The sequence below is a fragment of the Medicago sativa genome, chromosome 7 (genome assembly GCF_051527215.1).
Source record: "Medicago sativa cultivar Bolivia chromosome 7, Bolivia_mono, whole genome shotgun sequence".
Classification (NCBI taxonomy): Eukaryota; Viridiplantae; Streptophyta; class Magnoliopsida; order Fabales; family Fabaceae; genus Medicago; species Medicago sativa.
Window position 1 is genome coordinate 9,562,426 of NC_140755.1, and position 19,746 is coordinate 9,582,171.

Below are 19,746 nucleotides of genomic sequence, written 5' to 3' on the forward strand. Positions count from 1 at the left end.
AACAGCCAAAAATCCTCTCAAGCAGAGAAAGATCATGCGAAACTGAACCATAACACAGGCCCTGAACATGAAAACACTGCAGGGAAAAAAACGCAAACAGCAACTCCTACAACTACTGTCAACTGCTGCTAACAGAAGAAGCAAAATACCAATAACAGAAGGCGAAAAAAACAGGCCTAGCCAATGCGCACAGGCTGAAGGCAGCAGCCCCACCCTTACCCCCACAAAAACACCTAGAAAACTAACTCTCCCTATGTTACAATTAGATATATTAATACCAATAACAAATGAAATGAACAGAAAAACCATCGACGTTGGTTTTTAATTACGAGAGGGCAGAGGAGATCAGATATCATTTTTACTGTTGAATTGATAGAAAATATCACATAAGATTAATCACTCTTTAAGGCTCCCTGCACAAAATATCACAGAAAATATCACATAGTCATACATACTCCTTTTCTATTGTCCATTTTTTAAGAACTTTGTTATCATTCATCTTTTTTTTTTTTTTAAACAGAAATATTATTAAGGCTCCCTGCACAAGACAAACGAAGGAGACCAAAACTGCGATACAAGGTGCCGTATATAGGCGGCACCGCAACACCCACAGAAAAACAGAACCTGAATAAAAAAGGCCACGCAACTGACAGAAAACACTAACAGAAACTGTGAGGAAACAAAAGCACAAAATCCCCAACCGAAGTAGCAGCACACAAAGCCAGTACCTGCAAAAACAAAGCACAAGACTTCTATCAACACTACAAAACGGTTAGCAGCACCTAAAAGACAGTCATGCTAATATGTGATGTGAGGATAGATTTCAAGAGCATCGTCTTCATATGACTTAGACAGTAAAAGCAAAGTACATAACTCCAAATGTTAGCCATGTAAAACAATAAAAACAAATATCACAAGTAAAAAAATCATACAACATCATCCAAGAAAGGTTGTAAGAATATCCTATTGACCTCAAATGTTCTGAATTTATATAACATAATCTAAAATTTACAAACCCTATAACTCTAAATGTTTTCAACAACATATCACATAACAGAAAAATTTGAACCCAAAATCCAAATGTAAGGTCCCTTTCCCTTCATTTCAACAAGCTTTACTTCAAATATGGCCATGATAAAGATAACAGTGAATATATAAATTAAAACAACATCAGAAAAATAATTATCACAAACATTAACTTCACTGAAGAGAAAAACTATAAAAAAAAAAATATTAAAAAAATAGTAAAATAATAAATAAATAAATAAATTCTAAGATTGAGAGAGAGGTTACCGTGATGATTTTGGGAGTCAGATTTAGTGAAGATCTACAAATTCAGCTTCAAATTTTGAAGAATCTACAAATCGAACATATATATTAGAAAAATTAGCTTCAAAATTAGAAGTGATGAGAATGGGGAGAAATTTCAAATTGAAACCCTAGCAAAGAGAAGAAATCGCTGAAACTGACCGATGATATTTTGGACTGAGAAGGAGAGAGCTTGCGATTCAGAACTGAGAATGGAAAGAGCTTGCAATTGGGAAAATTTGTTCTCTGAGTCGATTCAGTTATATGATATTTGGAAAGAGCTTGATATTTGTTCTAAGAGAGTGATTCAGTTTTGAGAGAGTAGATTGGAAAAATTTGTTCATCTGAGAGAAGAGTGAATGAACGTTTGGGGAAAATTTTGGGTTAATTTTATTTTAGGGTTTGGATTCATCTTGAGTTTTTGGGACTGAGAAGTTTTGAAGATGAGTGTTTGGGTTTGTGAGTATTGAGTTCATCTTGAGTTTGTGGGTATAAAATTTGTGGGATAATTATTTTGGGGTTTGTGAGCCAAAAAAAGAGGGGGAATATTTCAGTATGAGAGGAGGGAAACCAAAACGTGAAAAGAAATGAGGGGGAAATAATTTAGTTTTGGCTAATGAATTTAGTGAGACTTTTAGTGAGGGATACCTGAGATAAAGATATGTAATTGATATTAGTGAGGGTTTTAGTGAGGGATACATTAGAGAGGGATAAAGTCCATGACAAATTTCGTAACAAACATTCAACTAATGAATTTAGTGAGGGATTTATTGACGGAATTTTTGTGACGGAATTTTTGTGAGGGATATTTAGACAATTCCGTTACTAATGTTTGGCAACTCAACTTTTATGAAAAATACAAAAATCCGTCCCTAAATCCGTCACTATTAGTGAGGGATTGTGTTCCCTCCCTAAAATCCGTCTCTAAATCGCTTTTTTCTAGTAGTGTTTGTTTGCGAGATGATGCATGTACTTTTGTATTCGCGAAGTCGTTGAGTTTTGTTATTGTTCACACTGTTGAAGTTGGTGAAGCGTTGGATCTCTATCATGCATTTCAATGGTTAAGTGACATGTAATTTAATCATATTGACTTCGAAGTTGATTCCAAAATAACAAATGATGCATTTCACTAAAATAGAGTCGACATCTCAGAATTTGGTCATATTATCTATACGTGTCAAACTCTTTTTACCACTTCCTTCACAAACTCTCGGATCGAGTTCATTAGTCAACAAGCCAGTGTGGTAGCTCATGCTCTTGCATGAGAGGTCACATTCCTAACTTAGTCACACTATTTATTTTCATATTCCACATTATATCGACAACCTTATTATTAATAAAATGCTATAAGCACCCTTTATTTAAAACTTATTTTGTTTTATTTTATGATATGGTTTTTAAATCTATTGCCAATCCACCATATGAAGTCATCTGTATTTATTTCCCTCGTATATTTATATTTACAATTACATTTCTTTAGTTGAGAAATTTACAATTACATTTTATAAACTGTGAAAAACAAAACTAACAGCATTCTGCTAAAAACAAATAGCATACATTTTCCTTCAAGTTTTAGTTATATTTCTCTATCTCTCTATGCCAAGTCTCGTACCACTACCATAAGGTTGAAGATTTAACTTAAAACAAAGTGACCTCACGGGAAACATACAAGTTTTAATTATATTTAGTAATTATTGTGATAAGATATTTCCGTTTTCCCCTAAAAATTCATATTGTTGTCTTGGTGGCACCTTCGTAAGCTAGCTCACATATTTCTTTAAGCAATGATATGGGAACACAAATTGCATCAACATTGTATAGACAGTGTATTGCATTTGTTTCACGAATCATGTGAATAGAAAAGTAGGCCGAGCGTCCACGTGAGCATATATCAGTTGATAGGGATAACGTATTGTTATATGTATGGGTTAGAGTTTGAATTCCGGATACCCTAAACTAAATTCTAACCACTAGACTATTTGACCAAAAACAAGGAGGTCAAACTATGCATCTGAACCCGCGAACCACATGGTGTCCGATGTTAGCTTTCGCGTTCCCCGATCATTTTTCTATATTTTTGATGTTCTAACATCTACTTTTATTTTCATCATAAATTTTTTTTTACCACCTATCAAATTTGGTCATTGTATTTTTTTTTTTTTACTTTTATTATAAGCAAAATTTATTTATTTATTAGAGTACAAATGGTATTCAAAACTCATTACATCAAGTTATTTTCATACACTTTTAAGACAAGGTATATGTCTACTATCTCCAAATTTTTTACTTTCCCATTAAATAAGATGTTCTTTTCCAGCAAAATTACAGTGGTTAAACATAATGGATGAGATGCCTTGCATGCATTCTTACCTCTCAAAATGTGTCAAAAGACGCAAAATTTTCCTAATCATCAATTCCCAGCTCGATGGATAACATCCAAGCCAAGTGAAAACGGGCTCCAAACTTCCTTCGACATTTGACATGAGAAAAATATTGTATATTTCAATTTCCTTGAATCATATACACAACTTTGTTACATTGATGGAAATATTGGAAATTACATAAAGTCTTGTTCTTGTGCATAAGTAAAGAAATGGGAAGAAAAACATTAAGGGTTCGTTTGTTACGGATTAAAATAAAAGTGATTTTCACATAAAATAATTTAGAGATTATATTTTAGAGATTTTGTGAAAAATCAGAATCTATTTTACGTTTGTTTACCGTAACAAAAATCACTTTTTTTAAACAAATAATCTAGTTTGTTTGGATACAACTATATAAAAGGGATTTTTTTTTACAAAATTAGTTCAATCTTTTAAATCGTATTTTCTCTCTCCTCTAAAAAAAATCTATTTTTTAAAAAGCTGCTCTTAACAGCTTCTCATTTGAAGTTGTTTTTAGATTTTTTTTAGATTCTGATTTTTTTAAAAATCTGTAACAAACGGATCCAAAACTCTTAAAAGTGATTATTTGTTTAAAAAAAGTGATTTTTTTCTTAAAAAAGCTATAACAAACGGGCTCTAAAATCTAAAACATGACAAATTCTCTTAATCAAATTAGCTTAAGCCGGTTTGAAATAGAAACGAGAAGAAATATGACAAAGCATTATGACTTGCGATAATCTAAAGGTCCGTTTGTTATGGATTAAAATAAAAGTGATTTTTCCATAAAATAATTTAGAGATTATTTTATATAGATTTTATGAAAAATCAGAATCTATTTTGTGTTTTTTTACCATGATAAAAATCACATTTTTAAAACAAATAATTTAGTTTGTTTGCATACAACTATATATAAGCTATTTTTGTTGCAAAATTAGTTCAATTTTTTGATCCATATTTTCACTCTCCTCTAAAAAATCTGTTTTTAAAAAGTTGTTCTTAATAGCTTCTCATTTGAAGCTGTTTTTAGATTTATTTTTTTTTTTAGATTATGATTTTTTTTAAAAAAGTTGTAACAAACGGCTGTAATACTCTTAAACATGATTTTTTTTTTAAAAAAAATAATTTTTTTCTTAAAAAAGCTATAACAAATGAGCTCTAAATCCTCTAATTAAGTGAATATAAAGCGGTTTAACTCTTTCCAATTCCTTTAACCATGGAGAAAAGTCAAAATTTCTTAAAACAAAATGGATATGCTTAATGCTTTGTTTGCAAGTTTGGAGGGGGAAGGGAGGGAAAGACTTGGGAAAAAAGGAATGAGTAAGTGGAAGAAATGGAGGAAAATAGGAGGGGATGACTTTGGGGTGCTAACTTTTCTTCATAATACAAAACCTTCCTAATTTGGAGAAGTAAAAAATTGTATTGAAAGAGGGTTTTAGGGGTTTTTGGATGGGTTTTTTTTTTTTTTGTGGTGGCCGGGGTTTGAACCCCGGACCTTGCATATATTATGCATTGTCCATACCAACTAAGTTATGCATTGGTCGGGGTTTTTTCAGATGGTTTATATGAATTCTTCAAATTTAATCTATATTGTCATATTATTTTTAAAATTAAAAATAAAGTAATCATATGCATTAATTTATCATTTTCTAAAAAAACTACTCTTTCAAACTTTTTAAAAGATTTATCCATTTTCCCTCATATTTTCCACCCTCAAAGTCTTTCATTTCCCTACCTTCTAAACTCGCAAACAAAGTCTAAGTGAAACTTCACTTACTCGCCCATTATAAAAGGCAAATGGCTCCAAACAAAAAGGAGAATTTGATGTTTCGAAAAAAGATGATGAACCAGAGAGAGTCACAGAGAATTGAAGCTTTGATCACCATCAAAAATCATTCTTTGTGTTTATTTTGATGATGGCTAGCTACAATGTGTAGCTAAATTTCTCTTTGTTGGGATTGGATGTAATCTACCAAACTCTCATGTAACCTCTAATTTGATTTCAGTCACTGATTCAATTATGTTCTTAGATTACGTTTGACCCGGGGCATCATTAATCAAGAATCACAACTTTGTGCGAGTGGGTGTGGTGCTATAAAATCAACTAATTACTTGTTTTTGGATTGTAACTTCATCAGCGGCATTTGGCAACATGTTCGTCATTGGATCGATTTCTCTTCGGTTGATTGTTTCAGTATTTTAGACCATTTTTTTATCCAACATTAAAAAATATAATATGTGAATCAATCCAACATATGCATGAATCAATTCAAAACATAAAAAAATTGTTTTTGAACAATTCTTCATGAGTCAAACACCCAAGAGCTTAAATGCAATATGTGAATCGAATCAAATCAAATCAATAAAAATGGATTTCAACATATTGAACACAAAACTTGACTCCAATTTTTACATGTGCTTGAATGCGATATATGAATCGAAACAAATCACTAAAAAAGGATTTGGGACACATTGAACAAAAAACGTGACTCTAAAACATCACACCCTTTCTAACAACACACATATAGCATTTCCCTATTTTTTAACGTCAAATTTTTATTAAGAAAATTATAGAAGTATAAAAAACACTTAACCCATAAGTCTAAAAAAGTATAAGAGAAACTCGATCAACCCAAACACCCTATATTACAAATTGAGACATAAAAGAGGATTTTTTTTTTTTTGAAGAATCATAAAAGAGGATTTAAAAACCATTCAAAATACATAGAAGCCACATCAAGAGGTTGCTTTAATTGCCTCTACCATGTTTTCCACCGCCCGAGATTTTCGAAGAAAAAATAACCTATTTCGAACCTCTCAAATCTTCTAAATTGTTGCATGTCAAATAAAATATAAGTTTTTTCGATGATTTTTATCCTTAGAGAAAGATGATTAATAGTCGAGAAGAGTGGCAACATTTTGTTATTCCAATTCACAAAATAATTAATCATATTTACAGCAAAGAATTTGATATATCTCATAAAGATTCGATAAAGTTTTACCTTAGTTGAGAAGACTACAAAACACAAACATCTTGTTTTATCTTGAAGACTTTGAATATCAAAGCTAATATAGACATGCTTTAATTTATCATATTAATTCAAAAAATATCTTTCATGTTTTCATGTTGCAAGTTCAATCCATTGTAAAAAGAAGTTGAAAATCCATGTGGATTCAAAGATGTGAAAGAAACTGATTATCAAACAGTGGATTACTGTACTATGTTATAGTTGAAAAATTGACAAAAATTCCTGAGGATATGCAACAGTAACAGTCCTACCCCAATTTTTAAGGGGCAATTAAGCAATTAAGGTGGTCTCATCCAGTCCAGAACCAGCCCATGACTTGCTGGTTAGCAGTACGTAATGGGTCCCACACTCTCACCAAAACAAGATTACTGACTTCATCATCAAAAACTAAAAACCAAAACAAACTCAGAGTGGACCCCCACCATACACATGTTGTTATTTATTATTCCCTCCGTCCCGGAATAACTGACCCATTTTCTAAAAAAAAATGTCCCAAAATAACTGATTCATTTCAATTTTCAATACAACTTTCATTATTCCCAATACAATATAACACTAAATAATACTCCCTCCGTCCCGGAATAACTGACCCATTTTCTAAAAAAAAGTGTCCCAAAATAACTGACTCATTTCAATTTTCAATACAACTTTCATCATTCCCAATACAATATAACACTAAATAATACTACTTTTATCATTCCCAATACAATATATTCCACTTTTCCCTTTATTTATACACTTTTCTTAATATGTGTGAAAAACCAAAGTAGGTCAATTAAATTGGGACGGAGGGAGTACTACTTTCATCATTCCCAATACAATATATTCCACTTTCCCCTTCATTTATACACTTTTCTTAATCTGTGTGAAAAACCAAAGTAGGTCAATTATACCGGGACGGAGGGAGTACTAATTTTGAAATTTAAAATATGAGAAAGAGGAGTGGTGAAAATGAAAAAAACAAAAACATACCCATAACGTAAAGTGCGGATGTGTAAGACCAGACACTCTCTATCTCGCGTCATTGTTTTCATGATTCGAGTAAATATAAAACTATCATTACTTTTTATTTTATTCTCAAACTTTTTTTTTACTCTAATTCGAAAACTATTTTGAACCTATTGAAATAGCTTGATATTTTTTAATCGTTTGATAATTTTCTTTATTGTTTGATGTTAAACATTTAATCAAAACTCTACAATTTATTTCTAAGTACAATCTTATGTTTCCTTATCTATAATTAGAGATTCTTATGAGACGATCATTGTTGAATAATCTTATTGCTACATTTCTCATTTTAAATTATGTTATAGATTCTTATGAGACGACCATTGTTGAATAATCTCATTGTTACATTTCTCATTTTAAATTATTCTAACATGCATATGACAATATATCAAATAGTTTGTTACGAAAAGAACAAGATCTTCATCAATGTTTTTTTGAATGAAACAAGAATTCAATTTTTGAGTTCGTGTTTCAAGAAGTGATTTAACTATGTATAAAAAAACAAATCGATGTTTTGTTATCATCTCAAGAACGAGAATTATTAGTCGTATAGTAGATCTAAATCGTTAAAATATCTCAAGTAGTTTAGTAGAGTCAAAAACCTTAACCACTTGGGCTAGAAATTAAAAATAGTTTAGAATCTAGGGTTAAATATGTTTTTGGTCCCTATAAATATGTCTACTTTTCGTTTTAGCCCCTCTAAAATTTTCCTTCAACTTTTAGTCCCTATAAAATTTTCAATCTTCAATTTTGGTCCCTCTTTTAAAGTAAACTCATATGTAGAATTCATATTATTTAATAAAATTTTCTTTAAAAATTCAAAATATTATAAGAATCATTCCAAAAAAAAATTCAGAATTTTTTAACAAAACATGAATTTAATATGAATTTTTATATGTTTTAAGGTTAATAATTCATATTTAATTTGTGTTTTGTTAAAAAATTCTAATTTTTTTTAGGAATTTTTTTAGAATATTTTATACATTTCTGCACAATTTCATTAAAAAATACAAAAATTAAATTAAAAATAGGAACAAAAGTAGTGATTGAAAATTTTATAGGAACTAAGGGTGTGTTTGATGGTCAGGATAGAGAGTCAGGATATGATAAGCATTTCATATCCTGTTGCAATCTTTTGTTTGATGCACCGATAAGATATGATAATTTATTCCATTTATTTATCCTATCCTATCACTTCTTTGTAATTTATATCTAAGTTTAGGCTGGGTTAGAATTATCCTATCGAAGGTAACAACTAAAATCTTTATTTTGCCCTCACCCCCCACTCCCTTCTCTATCGATCGACTCTTCTCTCTGTTGCTCTACCTCTTCCTCCATAACTCTTCAACACCATTTCTTCTATGTGTTACAAATCTAATCCCAATTCATCAATATAATCCCCTTTTCCTCAACATGCTTAATTCTCAATTTTCCCTCTTTTTTGGTTATCTACGTTGTAGTGAAGTCAAATTGAAAATAATTGTTCTTTTGTTAACGCCAAAAAAAAATTGAAACAAATTGTTAAGATGTCAATTGGTGTTCGATTAAGAAGAAAAATTTGAGCTTATTGTTTATCAATTATAACATATGCAGGTGGAGATTTTATTTAATTGTTGGTTGTAGCTATAAGGTATGCAATTAATGTTGCTTTCCCATTTACTCGTAATTTACGAAAATGGTTTCTAATGGACGAAGAAGTGCTGTAACTCACAAAGGAAGAAGATGATTAATAAAGGAAATTATAATTTTATATCATTAATATGAATTTAATTGTATTCAAGGGGGAATTAATTATAATGGTATTTTTGTCATTTAATTCTAATATATATGCTATCATGTTTATTATCATGTGTGTATCAAACACATGATATGATAAGCATTTATCCTGTCTATATCCTATCCTGTCTTTATCCAGTTTCATATCATATTCTATCTCTATCATATCATGACCATCAAACGGACCCTAAAAGTTGAAGGTAAATTTTAGAGGGACTAAAACGAAAAGTTGACATATTTATAAGGATCAAAAACATATTTAACCCTAGAATCTATCTATCATATTCATAATAATTTAAAGTATAAATGAAATTTAATGGTAGAAAATTAAATCAAGCATAATCTAAAAGATTTTAGAAGTATGATGTGGCTTATGAGATAAGATTGCCACTTAAGTTGCAAAGTCTGAATTGAACACTAATACTTAGCTATTAGTATTTGTCCATTAAGTTTACTTAACAATTAAGAGTTGTATAAAGAGCAACACATGAATACTAGGTGTCTTATGTTTGTATAATTACTTGGAAGCTAAGTATGCTTAATCATTAAGAATAGTCTTAGTATTTTGTCTATAAAAGGCCATGCTTGTACCACTGTGACATATCAAGTTTTATGAATGAAATATAAGAGTTCAAAATACAAAGTCTCTCCTCTGTTCTTTCTATGTTAGTGTGTTTGTGTTAATTTGCTTATATGTCCCACTGATTTTAGTAAATATCCTATATACACAATAATTTTATTTGTCAAAAAGTAATAAATTATTTTAGTAAAGAGAGATCTACTTTCATTCCATGATAAGGAAAGTGCCCACAGATTATTCTTCAAGAATATAATACTAAAGCAACTAAGGAAGTTATATTGGTCTCACAAAAAATTAGTCTTAAGATTGGATAACGTAGAAATGAGTGCTTTATTAGATGAAAAGATTACAACCATAATCAAAGTTTCTTTTGGATTCATTAACCTTATCGACATCCCACAAACTAATAAACTATTGTATTTTTTACTAATTAAACTAATAAACTATTCACTTGTCTAAATCATACTCTAATTGGTAATACAAATTATAAAAAGTTTACAGATTTGATATACCCCGTTATAGACTATGGTAGTATAGTTTGTTTATTTATGTCTCTTCTTTTTATCAAATTTCATTCTTGGATTTATGGAGCACAGTAGCACAGTACCAAAGGAATTAAATAGAATAAAACCACCACCAAATTCACCACCTTCCATAAAACAAAACAAAATAAAACTTCTGATCAAACAGCAACACTTTCTGCCTCTTTCTCTCAGACACGAATACAATTTATATAAAAAATGCAAAAAAAAAAATAAAAAATACACTATTCCATTTCTTACGGGAGAAAAATTAAAGAGAGAAAACAAAACTGCAGAGAAATTTTTCTTCTCTAAACTCAAAGAACAAAAACAACAATATGATGACACTGCCAAGTTTACTATATTCATATTTCACTTTCAAACAAAATAAAACTGAACAATGAACAGAGAAAATTAAATTAAATCATACCAAACATTTCCACACGTACAAGCAAAAGCCAACATCAGAAAAATTTCAGAACAGTAACCAATTCCAAGAACTAACACTCCTAGTACCATCAACTTTAATTAATTAAAATTAAACCCATTTTAATTAATTAATAAACCCATTTTAATTAATTAATTAACTAATAACTAATTAATCAACCATATAAAAACACACAAAAAAGAAATAACATTAACTAAACTACTTTAACTTGATCATATCCAAAATGTTAACAAAGGTGATCATAATTCCTCATTCATAATTCATAATATCTCATAGCATAAAACTGATTAAACTAAAATTAAAATTAAAAAAAAAAAAGCTAATTAATTAACCAAGTAACATAAGTACTTAAATCTATCTAATTACTTTATTTATTCCATTAATTAAAGATTAAGAAGAAGATGATGAACCATTAGCACGAACAGTTACTCCAACAACTCCACCTTCATTCTGATAATGATTGTGATTAAGACCATGAATCTCAACATTCTTGTGTTCTTCATCTTCAAGAGGTAGCTGAAAACTCTTAACACCATCATTAATATTCTCATTGTTGTTAAGGTTTTCTCGTTTGGCTAAAGTGTTCTTGTTGTTATGCATCCAAACCTTAAGAACACTACGATCAACACCAATCTCATTACAAAACTCATGAACAAATTCATCATCTTTTTTCTGCATCTTCCACCCAACTTTCTCAGCAAATTTCAGCATCTTATCTTTCTGATCTTGTGTAAACTTTGTCCTGAAACGCTTTCTAGAATTGTTAGAGTGAGAATTCATCAACATGGTTTGGTTTGGAGCTGCAACGTTTTCCGGTAAGGCGGCGGAGAGAGCAAGAAGCATGTGAGGGGCGGAGGGGTAGTAAGAGGAGGAGATCGGTGGTGGTGAGGAGGAATTTGGGCTCCGGTGGGAAAAGGGTGGTGGTGGAAGTGGTTGATGACGGTGGTGAGGTTGATATTCAATGACATGGGTGGTTGTGGAAAGTGGTGGCTCTTCAGGTTCACGGCGGTGGAAGTTACGGTGGCAGCCACAAGCAGCACATTTTAAGGATGTTGGGTCGGTTGGTGTTGCTGTGGGTGATGTCATGAATTCACCACAACCATCTAGGGCATGACCACCTAGGTTTGCTGCATGGTTTTTGAGACATTCTTTGTAGGTTATGGTGAGTTGATGGTTGTTGGTGTTGTTGTGGTGGTTGAAGTGGTGGTGGTGGTGGTGGAAACGTTTGAGAACACCATTTGAAAAAGGTGAGATTTTTGGTGTTGTTGAGGTTGGGAATTTTGTTGTGGGTGTTTCAGTTTCATGTTGTTGTTCTGGTGATTTAGTTAAGGTTGTTGTTGAGGTTGTAAATATGGTTGGTGCTATTGATGTTGGTGGTGGTGTTGGTGTTGGAGTTGGGGTTAAGGTTATGTCCATGGCTCTAACATCTATGGTGAAGAAAAGATTTTTTATGTGTATAATAAGAGAATAATTTAAGGAGAAAAATGTGTTAAAAGAAAAAGGGACAAGGTTAGCTTTTTATGCTATAGGGTTAGGTTTAGAGATTAGAGAGAAAGTAGTAGCATGGGATAGGATATATACTCACTCACTCACCATGAATTCAAGTTTGGTGATGAGTGATGACACTGTTTTATCTTTGAGAAATTAAGAAAGGGGTTTTGGTTTTGGGGTTTGGAAAAAGTGAAAAAAATTAAAAAGAAGAAAAGGGTTAGAAGGAAAAGGGAGAGAGAGATGAAGGAGAGAATGGTTTTTTGGTTTGTGATATGATGATGATGCAAAATGAGAAATAAAATGAGGGTTATGTGTGGTTGTGCTTCTTAACCACTTGTTTTTTAACCTTGGTTCTAATCTATGGTTAAGTTCTTGACCCTACTTGAGGTTAGATGTGAGTAATAAATATGCCTTCTTGCTTACATCCCTTTTTCTTATTTGACTCATTTTGCTTACACCACCATACTTTTTATTGTTTTAGTTTGCTTGGTAGTATAGGGACACAAGTTAATTTTGACTTGAATTGATTATGTTTAAGAAAATTGAATGTATTTAATTTAGATTTGGTTGTATTCGCTTAAAAAGACTAGAACAATAAATTTAAAAGTAAAATCAATTTTAGAGAAAAACTCTCTAAATTCTAATTTTTTTTTTGACAAATTAATCTTACTAAAAAAAACATTCAAATTTGTCAAAATCAGTTTTTTAATTAACTTTTTGTGTCTTTGGTTTTTAGACGACATACATTGAGTTTAAATGAAAGGTCATGCTAACGAGTACCCTTAAGGCACTAGTTAAGGATTCAAAAAAGAAATAAGTGTTAAATTTTATGTTAAAAAAAGTTACTTTTTGGTATTTCAATAAATCAAATACACAATTTTCGAAATAAAGTTTCTACATTTAGTTTCATAACAAATGCCCCAAGGGCACTTATTAATATTTCCCTTAGATGAATTGAAGGTAAATTGTTTTTTGTATTTAAATACATTTAAAAGAAATGAATTGAATAATAAATTTAAATTGAAAAATCAATTCTAGAATTTAAAGTTTGAGTTTATAGCTTCAAATTAAAATCGATTTTAACGATAAAATCATTTTTTTTAAAGAAGCTAAATTAGTCCTCCCAAATAACGATAAAATCAATATTACTCAATAAGAGTCATACATACTTCCTTCGGTCACAATTATAAGCAAGTTTTACGTTTTCAAATTTATTAAATAAGCGTATCTAGACTATATTGTATTTTCATATACATCATTTATTTAATAAATTTAAAAAAATAAAAGTTTTTTTTTATTTATAAATGTGACCATAGAAAGTCCTCGTGAGCTTAACTCAGCTGGTTGGGACAATGCATAAAATATGGAAGGTCCGAGGTTTAAACCCCGGCCACTACCAAAAAAAAAATGTGACCATAGAAAGTATCAATCAAATAAACACCTAAAATCAATTTTTGATCCTCCAAAGTTAAAACCAAACGCACCCGTACTATTGTTCAAAAGTAAAATCAAAGACAAACTAAAGTTGCGCTACTAATTCTTTTTGCATGTCAAAATCAATCTTCATAACACACAATATTTATGAACATAGGAAACATGACATTTTTATGGATGACCATTTGAACTACATGTAAAAGATCAACAACCTCTAGTGTTAAAAAACCTAAAGTGTCAAACGCAAAACATATAAAAACATGTTGATTGAGATAACACGATTTCTTATATTTTACCGCTTTGTTTGACGTGGCTTTAAATGTTGTCGATTCACCATAAAAGCATTGATCTCTAATTCCACAAATGATAAAACCCCAATCAAATTTACACATACTTATTCTTCTTACCGACTTATACACCGTATCATAACCTAAAATTGAAACGAGTATGACCTAAAATTGAAATGGAGTATGACTATACTATATAGGTTATAATTACATACCACTATTATTAGTTCTTGCAAGTTGCAATACTATGCTACAACAGCAATGATCTTTTATGTCATCAAGGGAATTTGATTTTGACTCAAGCTAGCATAAGCAAAAACACAAGGGACCAAGTCAGTAGAAACTGTAGACTTAATTTGCTTGAAGAAGAAGTTTTTTATGGGGAATATAAAATAAAAAAATGATGACTCGGTTACTACTATTGAGTTGACTCATGGTGTGATTTGTTAACATGAAATTAGTATGACCTGCAATTCTGAGGCCATTGACTGTAACCCCTCTTAATTTGTCAAGTTGGCAGTAAAGGAAAGGACGAGACAGCTTTCACAGTAAAATCATTGAGGTTTTTCATTTTGGGGATGTAACCCAATTCCCTTTTCTTTTCTTCTTTACTTTTTTCCCTTCTTTTCATAAACCCCTTGTTTTATAGATAGATTATTACATGCAATTCCTTACATATCCCCCTTAATATAAGAAAATCATATGTTGTGGAAAACCCTTCCATGCCCTTGTCCCTTTTTAATGCCAAAGTATCAAATTTTGGGGTAAATCTGGTAATTTGCTGCAAGATAATGTGGAAAACCCACTTATGCCCTAATCCCTTCTTCTTAGCTTCTGCCACGTCATCAACACAAGGGTAGACTTGATATTTTGCAACTAAACTCAACTTTCCCACTTTTATCAAAATTTCAAATTTCAAATTTCAAATTTTATTCATTCACTTTCAAATTTCAAATTTCAAATTTTATTCATTCACTTTATATTCCCTCTCTTACATTCTTTCTACAAAAAAACACTTCATTCCTCTCATCTCTCCTTCTCATTTTCTCTGTCTCTTTCTCAATGGTGAGCAAATGCTGGAAATAGTGAGCAGCTTACAAATAGCGAGCAAATTCAGTAACATTATCAAAATAACAAATTGTCTTCAAGGTATACAAAATATATTTATGTTCTTCTATTCTACTATGTCTACTTACAAATAATATATACTTGATAATTGCAAATACAACAGAATCAAATAATGTTTCTTTCTCTGTTACTAACAGCAAAGAAAAAGAAAACAATTACCATTGAGAAGTAAAAATGAGAATACCACAACAGCAAAAAAACTATGTTACCAATTTCTTTGCAGGAAAAATCAATTTCCAATGATCAACAAAGATCATTCACAAATTATGGCATCAAGGTACCACTAACATTTTTTATTTACTAACATTTTTTTATTTACTAAAAGTTTTTATTCACTAACATTTTTTATTTACTAACATTCACAAATTAGCTCATCAAGGTACCACTAACATTTTTTATTTACTAACATTTTTTAATTTACTAACATTTTTTTATTTACTAAAAGTTTTTATTCACTAACATTTTTTATTTACTAACAATTTTTTTATCAATAACCTGTTCGAACCTTATGTTGCTAAAATAAATTATGATTATGCAAACAATAACCTGTTCGAAGTTTATGTTGCTAACAATAAAAGTTATAAATTTTAATTAACAAAATAGTTTCTTTTTATATGATTATGCAAAAAAAGGAACTTTTACTAATCAAAGTTCACATAGAAGGATTACTAAAAGGCTACCATTGATATCTATAAAAGAAAAAACAGTTTCACTAATCAACAAAAAATATGCTTACATCTGTTGAAAATACAACAAAATCACATCTAACTTCATCTTTTGATTGTTGTTGTTGGTTTTGCTGCATGTATGATAGCAAGAGATGTAAACTCTGATTTGAAGTTGTTGTTGTTGTTGCATGTTTGAAAGAAGTCTGCGATTTGGTGGGATGAAAAAGATCAAAAAGAGGGCTTACATGATGAAGTATCAGATCTGCTGCTAAAGAAAATGAATGAGACCAAAGTATCAGATCTACGGTGTCAACCATGAGGATTTCGAAAAAATAATCAGAAGAAGAAAGTAAATGATGATATCATTAGATTGGTAGTGTTGTAATGGACATCCAAAGTCATATGTTGGTGGACGCGCGGCCACCGAAAATAGAAGGAGAAGGAGCGGCGGCTAGAGTTTGTTTAAGGGAAGAGAGAGCTTTCTCTGGTAAGTGAAGAAAAAGAGAGAGAAAAATAAAATGAAATGTTTGTAGATGTGGTGTGAGTTGAAGGCATAAAAAATAATAATAAATAAATAAATATGTGGGTGTGGAGTCTCCACGTCTGAGAGTAGTGTTAACTAATTGTTTGCTTAACAGACTAAAATAATGGCACAAAAAGATGCTTAACAATTGTGCTATGTGCCAACAATAAACAATTCTTCATGGGAAACAGGTTCAGCATGCGCAATAACAGTGTTATGGACATCACTATAACTAAAATATTAATATTAGTATATTCACACTCATCTACATGGGCAAAATTATTGTTATCACCATCACTAATATTTAAATATTATTATTAACCCCTATAACATTATAAATCTTTTATGCCATAACAATTTTTATCTTACTTTAATTGGTCAAATACTACCAACATTCTCTCTGACACTATCCCTCTTAAAATAGTACCATACCCACATTGTACACCATATAACTTATTGCTTTTGCATTTACACATACCATTGCATTGCCCATACCCTTCGTACAATAGCTAAAAGGATTTAAGTTACCTTTTCTAACCACTTCTCTCATCCATTGAGCTCTTTAGGCCATCCTAATTTTGTTTCTAGATCTGCATTTACAATTTACTTAGATAATGTAAAACCTTCTTTTAAGTCCTTACACTTTGCTACATAATTTTTATTGGCTTCTTATGTATTATCTATCCTACAAGATTTTTATAACACTTTTTTTTCTTATTTGTTCTCAGAGCAATCCCAATGGCAAGACCAGTTCAATTTATCGGTGATATTAACCCAAAGAAGGATTTCTGGAAGCTGACTGTGAGGGTGAAAGACAAATGGGTTGTTGTTAAGGATGGGAGGGAGCACTTGGAGATGGTTATCGTTGATGCCAAGGTTTTATGTGTATCTTTAGCTGTTGTAATATTAATTATTTCAACATAGATGAAAAGCTTTTGATCAGCAAGTGCTGCTTAAATATGATTACATGTGTATCTCTTTACTTACCTTGAACGTAAGAAAAAGTCCATAACAAATAAAAAGATCTACGGTAAATCGCAGACTGCTTAAATCGCAGACTGCTTAAGCATTTATTTATAAAGTTCAAATAAAAAGTCCATAACAAATAAATGAAATATCATAACTTTCTTTTACCAGAAAACCCAGAATAAATGCTCAGCTGTTAATATTAAACCGAAATTCGAAATTGCCTTCTCTGCATAAAATTAAACTTCTGATCAGAAATAAAAGAAATAGGCAGAATGATGAAGAAAAATGAAGTGAATGATATGGAAGAAGGGAAAGTAAGAGAGGTGAAAAGTAACATAAGATGTAAAGAATTTGACCTTGATTAATACATCAACCCATTTGTAGACCATAACACTGGTGGCTTCAGATTCCGTCGCGGTGGTCGCCGGCGAAGGTATTTCGATTCATGATTTTCTTTGTTTGGTTCTGTAGAGGACATGACGGAGACTCTTTTAATGGTGATGGTTTTTCAAAACATTGTCTATGTTGGTTGAGATCTAGCCGGGAAAGTGGTGATTGAGATGTTTACAAATTTTTTGATCTGGAAATAAATTTAATAGAATGATAGATGAGAAAAAATAGATGAAGATTGTGAGGGTTACTTGTGCATAGTCGGCCAGAATGGACTAAGGAAGCTGTGAACATGAACAATGTTGTTACGGCGGCTAACTTTTGGTTGGGGAGGAGAGCTTCTCAAAATTATTTTGTTGAGGAGAGAGAAAGAAATTATCAAATGAGTATCTGTGAAATTAATTATGGCAGGTGTAAGGTAAGTTTTTTTTTTTTTTTTTTATAACAAAAGAATTGTATTTTTTTTTTTATTCAAAATAACAAAATAATTGATTCAACATCACGTCCAAAAATTCTGAATTATTTTTTGTAAGGTAAGTCTAATTAATTATTGTTGGTAGCTTTGACTCATAATCTTAAAAATGGCAAGTGTAAGGTAAGTCTAACAATTACAATGGCAGGTGTAAGGTAAGTCTATATTTTGTCACATTTTTTTTTCAATGTTTATTTTATACTCAAAAAATAAAAATTTTAAAATAATAATTATATACGGGACGAGTCGTCACTATACACGAGAGATGTTCTCATTGACAAAAAACTTAAAGTATTTGTAATTCACGGGTCATGTTGTCATTGATATAAATTTTAATAATTAATTTTAAAATAATTTTTGTACACTGGTCAAATCGTCACTATACATTAGACATGTTCTTATTGATAAAAAAAACATAAAGTAATTATATACTACATTACAGAAATAATAATATATTTTTTTGAAAAAAGAAATAATAATAATAATTTGTTTAATTTGTATACATTTCAACTGTTTACAAATATTTATTGTCAAGTATAAACTACACAAATTCGCCCACGACGAACCTGTACCCGTGCGGATGCACGGGTATATTACTAGTTTTGGCTTGAAAATTATACCAAGACAATATTACTCCTCTTAATTTACAGCTTCACCAAGAGTTCAAAATGAAAATTCAGTATTTTTTCAATTAAAAGGAAGTATTTTATTTGTGAGTTATTTTTAGATGGTCATTTAATTTCTTAAAAAAATATCGATTGATTAATCCTTCAAAAAAATAGTTTAGTCATTTTTTAAAATATAACACACTATTAAATGACATATATATATATATATATATATATATATATATATATATATGAGTTAGGATCCGTTGACACCAGGTGTCAACGAATTCGTTGACACCAAATCTCAACCGTCTATCTCATTTAATCAAAAGGCTCATATTATTTCACATCTCTATTTGATGAGTATCTTTTACATCAATCACATGCTATTTTTTTTTTTTCCAATTATTTATGTTACAATCATACGGTTCCAGAGACAATTTATTGCGAATTAATGTTCCAATTAATTTGGTGTAATTTCCTCCAATTCCACCAAAGTAATTTGCTGTAATTTCTTCCGCTGCCACACATCCTCTTGGTTTATTACTCATACAGTTTCAGGGATATTTATTCCAAATTGATGAAAACAATTGTAAATGGAGAGGAAGGTATTGAATCCAAGATTGACAATTGAGTTTTTGAAATTTTATTCCAATTTCATAACTATCCCTAAGTAATAGAATTCCCAAATTCATTACCTAAAATATATTGAGAAGGAGAAGAAG

At 30.6% G+C, this 19,746-nt stretch overlaps 3 long non-coding RNA genes and 1 pseudogene across 6 annotated transcripts; 1 reads left to right on the top strand and 3 right to left on the bottom strand.

Annotated features, from left to right (window-relative positions):
• Positions 1 to 116: 116 nt before the first annotated feature.
• LOC146904079 (uncharacterized) lies at positions 117 to 1,977 on the bottom strand. The gene is made up of 3 exons (XR_015019064.1): positions 1,471 to 1,977; positions 1,294 to 1,357; positions 117 to 728 (listed from the first exon to the last, which is right to left on the bottom strand). It is a non-coding gene; the product is annotated as an uncharacterized LOC146904079 (long non-coding RNA).
• Positions 1,978 to 11,275: 9,298 nt separating this feature from the next.
• On the bottom strand, positions 11,276 to 12,852 carry LOC146904080 (zinc-finger homeodomain protein 8 pseudogene; annotated as a pseudogene). Its single transcript, XR_015017698.1, has one exon. The product of XR_015017698.1 is annotated as a zinc-finger homeodomain protein 8 pseudogene (transcript).
• A 2,083-nt stretch (positions 12,853 to 14,935) lies between these two features.
• Positions 14,936 to 17,542, top strand: LOC146904081 (uncharacterized). Of its 3 annotated transcripts, XR_015017701.1 has the most exons (3): positions 14,936 to 15,668; positions 16,262 to 17,198; positions 17,311 to 17,542. It is a non-coding gene; the product is annotated as an uncharacterized LOC146904081 (long non-coding RNA). The 3 variants fall into 3 exon arrangements; XR_015017700.1 differs by lacking the exon at positions 14,936 to 15,668 and having other exon boundaries at positions 15,690 to 17,198; XR_015017702.1 differs by lacking the exon at positions 14,936 to 15,668 and having other exon boundaries at positions 15,690 to 16,546.
• On the bottom strand, positions 16,057 to 19,008 carry LOC146904082 (uncharacterized). Its single transcript, XR_015017699.1, has 2 exons — positions 17,908 to 19,008; positions 16,057 to 17,777 (listed from the first exon to the last, which is right to left on the bottom strand). It is a non-coding gene; the product is annotated as an uncharacterized LOC146904082 (long non-coding RNA).
• Between the last annotated feature and the right edge of the window lie 738 nt (positions 19,009 to 19,746).